At 31.7% G+C, this 9935-nt stretch overlaps 1 long non-coding RNA gene across 2 annotated transcripts; it reads right to left on the bottom strand.

Annotated features, from left to right (window-relative positions):
- Nucleotides 1-319: 319 nt before the first annotated feature.
- Nucleotides 320-4227, bottom strand: LOC145037254 (uncharacterized). Of its 2 annotated transcripts, XR_013678702.1 has the most exons (4): nt 3934-4227; nt 2720-3003; nt 1798-1829; nt 320-814 (listed from the first exon to the last, which is right to left on the bottom strand). It is a non-coding gene; the product is annotated as an uncharacterized LOC145037254 (long non-coding RNA). The 2 variants fall into 2 exon arrangements; XR_013678703.1 differs by lacking the exon at nt 1798-1829 and having other exon boundaries at nt 3934-4224.
- Nucleotides 4228-9935: the final 5708 nt, after the last annotated feature.

The raw sequence follows: 9935 nt of genomic DNA on the forward strand, positions 1-9935 counted from the left end.
AAAAAAAAAAAAAAAAAAAACAAAATATGTCACTACAAGAGTACAACAAATGGATTTTGCTTTGGTTTCCTATATAATGCTACACTACTCCCAATTCTCTACCTATATCCCTCACGGGACTTGAACCCTCGATCTCAATGAGGGAGGGCAACACCAGATACCGCTGGACTAGAAGCCCTTTGGTACGTAACGATTAAATAAACCAAAATAGTTATGGAAGTAATAAATAACCATGCTTTATTAAGTTTTCGATTGAAAAAAATTGGATGGAGTAATAATGGGTTTTGGGATCAACTTATGTGCAGCTACTTGGCTACTATTAAGTCATAACAAGGGCAAACTCTTTTCCAGCCGAAACAAATCCAAACTATGTATTATACATTTGACTTTTTCTTCCGGATGCCTGTTTGTGCAACGCCACCAACACTTACATAAATTCAAACTATCCACCCAATTTTTTCAAATATAAACTACTCAATCTGTGACAAATCTTGATCAACTCATCCATCTACTTGAACTCCTATAACTATTTTACATCAAAGCCAAAGTTCAACCACTTGCATCTTTCTAAATAAGGTAATGACTAATGAGGAAAACCATCACTTCATTCCCATATAACTCAAAACCGCTAACCAGTAAACCCGAAACCGTATATTAGGTTTAATTTTCATCCCCTAAAAAAATCCAAAGTTGTTTTTATAAAATCCGTTTGTGCATACAGTCTGCATCACAACTTTTTCTCCTTGTGTTTGTCGTGCTTAACCTTCACCGTGACTCTATGATCTTCCCCATTCATCTTTCCCTAACTCCCAAACTGTTTGCAACAAAATTTTAAAGTAATTAGTTATAATTGGAAAAATAAAATTATGATGCTATAATATGAAGATAAATTAAACTACTTGCAATTTTTCTCATTTATCCCATTTTTAATCCAATACCATCTACATTAAAAGTTATTCCACCAACTCAAATTGGTGAATGATACCTACAAAAGACGACTCTATTTACCAAATTGATGAATAACACTTACTAAAATGAACAACACTTATAGTCAGAGTCAATATTTAAATTAATAAAATAGCAACATACATTTTCATTTATCCCACCTAGAGGTGAACATAAGACCTAATCTTTAAGACTCTACCAATATATAGGCCAGACCACATGGGCTTTGAATGGTGATAGGTCAAATGAGAACCACCCGATGCATTCATTAAAAATGGAACTTTAAAAAAAAATTAATATACTTTTTTTATTAAATCAAGTAAAAACTTGATACCCCTTGTGGTTATAAGCCAATGTTAGTCCCAAAACTGTATGGCACCATTTTTAACCTGACTTGAGAATTCCTATTAGATGATGTTTTTGTCCAAAGCAACTAATAGTCTAATACTTATAACCATAGTAATCAAATGACCTGAAAAGAAAATCAGTTCATTATCAACATGTTAGGATAAAACAAAAAACACATTGAGAATGAAGATAGAGTATATTATGAAAAAAAGGATATTCTCTGATGCATCAACAATAATGAAATTCTAATATATATATATATATATATATATATATATATATATATGTGTGTGTGTGTGTGTGTGTGTGTGTGTGTGTGTGGGTGTGTGTATATATATAAACAATGAGAGATTACCTCTAATATAGCATTAATTATCCGTAGCATATCAAAGGTTCATTAATTTTCATACTGGTTTTTAGGTTTTGAATTTCTTTTCATAAATAAAAGAAGCATAATAGAAAATGGAGTCATTTTAGTAGTATTGTTATTAGTTAGAAGTTTACCATACCACCTGTTTCTTTCTGAATTGAACCACCTGCCATTTGAACCATCTATAATCATGAGTAATGATAAATTAAACCGTGACACAGTAAAAAATTTGACCTTCATTTTAGCACGTATCCTAAAATCACCACAAAAACCTTACATTGTATACGTTTAATCTTCACATGGATATCTAGAATCTTGACATGAATTTGTAGATAAGAAAATACATTAAGCATCATTTTTATTATATCCACCAATACATGACATATGTAGTAATGTCAGATGTAGTGGCATCAGAGAATGTGATTCAATTTAGAGCCAATCTGATTCACCTTTTGGCTTTTAAGAATGTTGGTTTTCTATGGATCACTTGCAACAATTATAGTATCTGTAAGAAATAATATGTTATGACTTGTTAGTAGAATTTGGTTGCAAGTTATTTTCTATAACATGAGGGACCTGGTTACTATATGAAATCAAATTGAAAAAGACACCAATCAATGAGATCTTTTAAAATCAAGCTTAGTTTTTTTTCAATAATGGGAACTTTTCATATTTCTCATATTCCAAAAGAGACAACATGAACATATTTATCATAATATTTTTTATGTTTGTAAACTTCATCTGAACTAAAGGCCTGAATCAAATCATTGGCTACAAAGAATGGTGGGTTTGTAGGTGGCGCTGAGGTGGCTAACAGTAAGGAGGTAAGGAAGAAGAGAAATCAAATTGACTAAACATGTAGGGCTTTAACAGATCCAATGTTTTAGTCCATTGACACCTCTTCAATTTCCAATGTTTGATACGATTCTTACACTTCCATCAACATTCTAATGAATAACAAAAACAAAAACGAAAACAAAAACAAACTGCCCATTTCGAATTTGATGTAAAAATAAGGGAACAAAAAGGAAATCGAACCTTTAATCACAAACATACCTGGTTATAGGAGACGACGGTGGGAATTGTTAGAGGAGACGATGGTAAATGTTGTGTATAGGGTTTTCAGAGAGGGATGAGTGGTGTTGGAGATGGTGGTCTCTAGGGTTTTCATAGGGGCGATGGTTTACTGGGGGCACAATGGAGGTGGGGTAGAGAGGAGAAGGGCACACCAGTTCAAGGTAAGGATTGCGTGAAAGAAAGTGATGGGAAGCTGAAATGTTACTTGGAGACTAAAGACTGGAGTAGACGGCGGGGATGGTGGCGTCGACATCACTGGAGTCCTGAAAATCAAGTAAAAATATAAATTAGGAAGAGATGAAATCAATAAATTCGATGATAGTGGTTGAGACGATGGGGTGTGCTATATAATGTGGGTCTAAGTTTGTTTCGATCGATTCAATCGGCTGAAATTGAGAGAATGTTAGTTCAAACGACTTTGATTGATTCAAACCAGATAAGAATGATTTTTTCGTCGATGCATAACGTTGTTGTATATGATGATACCTCTTAAAATTCAGCAAAACATGTTAAATGTTTATTAAGGTTTATATATATATATATATATATATATATATATATATATATATATATATATATATATATATATATATATATATATATATATATATATATATATATATATATATATATAACATTCATCAAAATTTGTACCTACAACTAGTGTACTATTATATTACATTCTTTTTATCAGCAATATATCAAAAAGCAAAAAGCAAGCACTAAACCTTTTATTTTCTTAATCGACCAAAACCAACAAATTGCATAAAAGCATGTGTTCATAATTATTTTTGGTAAGCAGGATTTTTTTTTTAAAAGACTTGGATGTATTTTTTTTTTAAATTACACCCTTATAATTATACATAAGTTCAAAACTAGACCTTTAATTTCTAAATTTTAAATTTAAATTACATCGTCGTTATTGTAACTTTTTACATTTTAATCATATAATTTATAATATACTTTCTGTGATTTAATAAAGGGTATTATAATAATGAAAAAAACATAGTTTTTAAATGTTAAATTATCAAATATTAAAAAAGAAAAAAAAGTGACGGCTTAAATGTGAAGTGTGCATCCCCATTTTGGGATATCATATCACATCTCCTTTTAAAATTCATTATTTATCTTTATACAAATCCTAATAAAACATTTTAATAAGAAGAGACAAAATTAGAGGCAAAACGACTTACAACTAATCGAGAGTTCGAGATTGTAGAGGTGAGATGGAGACGTGATAATCCGGAGGTGCTCAATCGATCGGAGTTGTGGAAGTCGGAGATGCACTCCGAACGGAGAGACTGAGAGACCGAGCGACGGCAACGATTCAGTGACTCCGGGGCCGGAGAAGAAACCGATTGTGACAGAGAGGGCGAGAATAAGAAGGCGGAGACATGATTAAGAGCTATAGTTTTCTAAATTTATCTTTGACACGTTTTCTACTTCTTTCTTTACCTTGTAGGTTATTAAATAGTTCAGAATCTCAAAATTTATTTTTTGTACAATATCCCCACTTCCTTCAAAATATGATATTTAGGTATTTTGAATTTGTAGTTTTTATTTCAGTGGCTACCGATTCTTTTAGTTTCTCAAATATATGCCCTCTTTTTGGGATTAACATGAAATAATTTCAATGGTTGATCCATTATTACAAAAAAACTAGAGTTGGCCGATTTGTTCTTATTTCTTAGAAAATAGAGTTTACTGTTGTTGTTTGTATAATATTTTGTAGTTAGAAGATAGAAAACCGGGGAGGGGGGGGGGGGGGGGGGGGGGGGGGGTGTGACGTGAAACGGGTTTGTGTAATATGGCACACATTCACGTGTAGAATACACCTTTAGCCTTAATGACAAATTTGTGAATCGTGTGTTGATTAAAACATGATAAATATTAGAAAACATAGTTCGCAGATTGTTCAAATAAAAGATGATTACTTATTTGAATTGTTTATTGATTTATATTGTTTTGACAATGTAATAATCTATTTGAAGTGTTTTTACGCTTATTAAATTAAAGAAAAAAGTTTTTATTAAGTTATTTCATTTTATACTTATTGACTTAAATAAGAAGTTTTTGATAAGTTATTCCCACATGACAGTTATAAACAATATTTATCAAACACTAAAAAAGTAACTTATCAACTTATTACGTTATGCTATCAATTATGCTATCAGGTAGCCAATCTAAATGTATTTTATACTTTATTTTAACATACTATGCCGATAAGTTGATAATCACTAGTTGTTTAAAATAAAGAGAAAATGACACATTAGTCCAACAATGTATTTTGAATTTGTCAATTTGGTCTCTTAACTTATTTATGAGCTTTACGAGGAGTATAAAGTAGGAATATAACTTACTCTTTTTAGTCTTTTAACCTTTAATAACGAGTACATAATGACACATGTATTCTTAAAATGATGCCCAACTGTAAATTTCACAATTACACTAATGCCACATGTTTTGACTTTATATCAGTTAACCCCTAAAGTGGTAAAGAGAAGAGTTACAGAGGGGTGAGGAAGCAGCCATAGGGTCGGAGTTTGGCGGAGATAAGTGACAAGATCGAACGATGTAGACACCGAAGGAGAAGCATACCAATATATATCTTGATAACTCGTTAAGTAAAGCTTCTTGTGTTTCATCATTAGAATGTTTGCTTTTTAAGAACCCAATATATGTCGAAAAAATATTTGACCCACATACCAATCACCAATCAGCAATAATCAATGAAATTCAATAATTAAACAAAAGGGGAATAAAGAGCATAAACATACACGGAAGCTTTCTGGGGTGGAGTCACTAATGGCGATTGAAGGAACTTCTCCTCTACTGTTTATGTAATAATATATGAATTCGTTATCCATTTTTCATCAAGCTTCATGATAGGACCTTTACCTTCTGGGCTAATACTTAAAAATGTATATAACACTAGAGTGTGAAGAGTACAACAAATATATGAAAACTGAAGTAATCGGAAATGGAATACTTTAATGTATGATTACCATTTTGGTTTGTTAGCAAGATAAATTAACATGAGGTTGTAAGGAAGATGCTTCTCCTCCAAATTCAGTAAAACTCTACTTAAAAGGGCCTGGAAACAAGGAGAAATCTCTAACAATAACCATTCATTAACTAGTGCACACATGCTAGTACACTTATTCATATAATTCCACTCTTACAATTAAATACAAGAAGTACTAACTACATCACTCGAAAAAAATTGTAACCTTACAAGCATGTAAATCAAATAAAAGAAATTTATGAATTGAACACGTTATTCTACAAACCGGAAAGAATGAATAGGTACTTACAATCGCAGAGCCTATTAGGGACAGTGATAGACGATTTGGCACATAACTCGAGAGGGTTGGAAGACAAGCGATGGGGGTTAGGTTTCTTTTGAACCCCGAACGCTTGAAATTACAAGAATTGGTGGAGAAGATGTTGGCATTGTGAGGTTAATAGGGTTGCAGGTAAGGTGTTTGGTTAGGCAGATAGATTCTAATAGCATACATTTTTAGATGAAGGAAAATAATCGATCAAGATGTAAGATACAGAGGATATGAAAATCGAGAGAGAATAACAACAAAGAGGAGGAGAAAGTTTTAGACTTTTCAAAGTTAACCTGGGTAAGGGAAAAATGGGTGAATAAGTATCTATGTGGAAAACGCTCATTTTATGCAAAGTGACCGATTATACCCAACAAAAATAGTTATATTCCTTCATAAAACATGAAAATTAGTTAAGAGACTGAACGGGCAAATTCAAAATACATTGTTGGGATAATTTGAAAACTTTCCTAAAATAAACAATCCTAAAACCATATAGTATGAGCTAACTGCATGGTGTGTTGTTTAAATTGTTTAGAAATTTAAGTTATTTAAAATAAATGAACACATAGATGTTTCTTATCCAAATATCTTAATTTAGGGTTAAAAACTCACTTTCTTTGGTTTTTTAATGTTTATGTTATATTTTAGGGAAAATTACTTAAAAGTGTAATATTGTTTTTTTTGTACATGTTTAGACATCCTTATTATTATTATTATTATTATTATTATTATTATTATTATTATTTGCAAAATATACATGTTATCTTGTTATTTTGTCCACATTACATCCTTATGACATGATGATGTAGGTTTTTGGCCAAAAGATGGATTTTCCTACGACTTTGGCATCTCCGAAAAACCTTTGGTCATCTTCTTCGATAATATATGATTTTTGAAACGATTTTTGTTTTTTCGATGAACAAATTTTTTGCTACGTATTCTTTCTTGTCATTTCTTTCCCCTTTATGTAACCTCCTCTTCTTTTCTTCTTTCTTTTCTTGCTGTCAACTATTTTAGCTGTGGTTCATGATTGTTTGGATGGAAGCGGTAGAAGGTAGCTAAGGAAATGAAAGAGGGTGGTGTACGGTTGTGAAGGTGTTTTCAGTTACGAGTTCTTCAATAGGTAAAGTGTAACGTCCTAAAATTTAAGGCAAAAAATTTCATTTTTATAATACTTAAATCATCATCCAAAACGTGTTCATAAAACTATAAAAGAAAATCAGAGTATGCCAATAATCATCCAAATATATAAAGTCGACAAAATGCATAACAACATGGTGTGTGTGATGTGATCATCCCGAGACCTTCCCCTTCAATCCAGAAGTACCTAAAACATAAACTAAAAACCATAAGCACGAAGATTAATGAGTTACCCAAAATACCACATACCATACATATCAAATATACAATAGGCCTTACCCAACAACCATCGGGTCCCGCTCAGAACAGATCTGGCTGAACATTAGATGTGCCCCACCTATCACATCCCTAATTTCACAGTCTGAAAAGAGTGATTTATTTATGTTTATTTAAAACCAAAGTATAATATTTGAGGAATAATATTGCGGAATTTTTTCCTAAAAACTTGATAATGTTATTATCAAAACATTTCCGAATTAATGTATTTTATTTATATTAAAACGTTGAGATGTTATCGTCAATACAGAAACATAAGCATAATGAAATATTACAAGCCTTACATTATTTAAACTAGTGGCCTAATACTCCTTGAATCTCTCAGCATAATCTATGTAACATCCCAAAAATTGTAAGGTAAAATTTCATTTTTAATTTGACCATTAAAAACACCATTTAGTATTACCTAGGGGTGACAATTTATGACATGACACGAAAGGAAATTGGGACAAAACTAAAATTTGAATTCGTGTTCGTGTCGTGTTCGTGTTAACTACAAAAAACACAATGTCGTGTTTGTGCTCAAAATTCGACACAAAATTGACACGGTTTAACAATTCTTTATCGTATTTTTCATGTTTGTCGTGTTATATTTGATAAAGTATTCATTAAATAACCTAGTTTTTAGTATATGTTATATTCGTAGTGTCGTATTGTGTTTGTTTTTAATTCGTTCGTTTTCATGTTAGTTAAAAAACATGACATCGTGTCGTGTTCGTGTTACAAAAAACATTATCATGTCGTGTTGAGTCGTGTCAGACAAAAATACAAAACGATAGCACGATTTTCCACCCTTAGTATTACCAATCATTCAAACGTATAATAACATAAGAACAGTTATCAAAGTACAATCCCATAAATCATAAGGTTGCGGAGACATGGGTGGATGTAGTGTAGTCATGTCGGGTGTCACAACTAGCATTTTAGCTAGGAAATTCTATTTCCGTGTAACTGTTCATCTACTGTAAAAACATGTACTCTAAGTAAATCTCACTCAATGTGTCACAACTGGCAATTTAGCTAGGAAATTCTATGCTCATGTAAACATTAATTATGATAATCCTTGTAACCTTAACTAGATAATACATACGATGCTCATTCAATGGCAACAAATTCCATCAAGACTCATTAGTGAAGTTTAAAACTCTATACAAAGTACTTCAAATAGTCAATTATGAGTTGAAAACCCTAAAAATCCTGGTTCAAGTTTATATTGGACTAGGATTTTCATATTGGGCCTAATAGGCCAATAAGCCTTCAATTCGACTATTTTGAACCTAACATGATTCACTTTATTTCTAATGGACCTTGTTGGGCCATAACTAATCTAATTAGCCCTAATGGGCCATAAACCCATTCTTTTAAGTCATATTGGGTGGTAAACCACCTTAAGAGCCTAATGAGCCGAAAAGAAATTATCGGGCCTTATGATTTCAAACAAAGACCAAGATTGGGCATAAAGTAAAAAAAAAAATTACCTCTCTAGCCCAATTCTCGGCCATAGATAGACAAAAAAAGGGGAAAGAATGGATGAATGAAGATTAAACATATATGTGACAACTCATGTTTAACCACCATATAACTATGGAAAAATCTCATGTTCAAGACTAGGCATTACCTCACAAATAACAAGATTATGATCTCTCTTTCCCTTCTCTCCATACTCTCGGCCAAATCCTCTCACCACTTCCATTTTCTTTCAAAAAATCTCTCTATCACTCTAAAAAAATCTCTTCCTTCCTCCATAAAAAATCTCGAGTTTAGTGTGTAGTTTCAAGAGGATCTTCACCTAGATCATCATCTTTGATAAGTTTTTCCTTAGATCTATGATTTAACTTATTAATCTCTTCAAAGATCTCCTCTTACATCCATATATTTGTGGATCATGTTATTAGAACCATCTAAGTTCAAGATCTACTCAAGAAAGCTTGCTAGGATCAAAATCTTCTTCCACTTCTTCACCAAAAACCGATCCATCACCCCAAGGTGAGTTCATACCCACTATTTTCGATTTTTACTTTGTTTTGGGGGAGAATACAAGTTGTGTTGGGTATATCTATGTGTGTATGCATGAATATGTGTGTTTTTCATGATTTACTTGGTGGTTATGTGTTATTTACTTCATAAATCTAAAAATATGTTAAGAATATTAAGTTTATCACTTGGATCTACATGAAAAACTTAAGAAAAGTATATGTTATCACATATAATACATGTAAACTAGTAGATATGAGATTTATACACTTAAAATAGTAAAGATGAGTGTTGTGTTCAAGATCTATAAACTAAAATCAAAAATTAGCTCTTCACAGAAAAGTTTTGGTCCAATCTCGAACTGTTTTGACCACCTAAATGATAATATTTTTCAAAACTGTTTTACATGCAAAAACTTCAAGTTTACAAATTTAAAATGACTACTCTCATGTTTTCATACAATTTTTCTA

This window comes from Lactuca saligna, chromosome 3, assembly GCF_052625555.1.
Source record: "Lactuca saligna cultivar CGN05327 chromosome 3, ASM5262555v1, whole genome shotgun sequence".
NCBI lineage: Eukaryota > Viridiplantae > Streptophyta > Magnoliopsida > Asterales > Asteraceae > Lactuca > Lactuca saligna.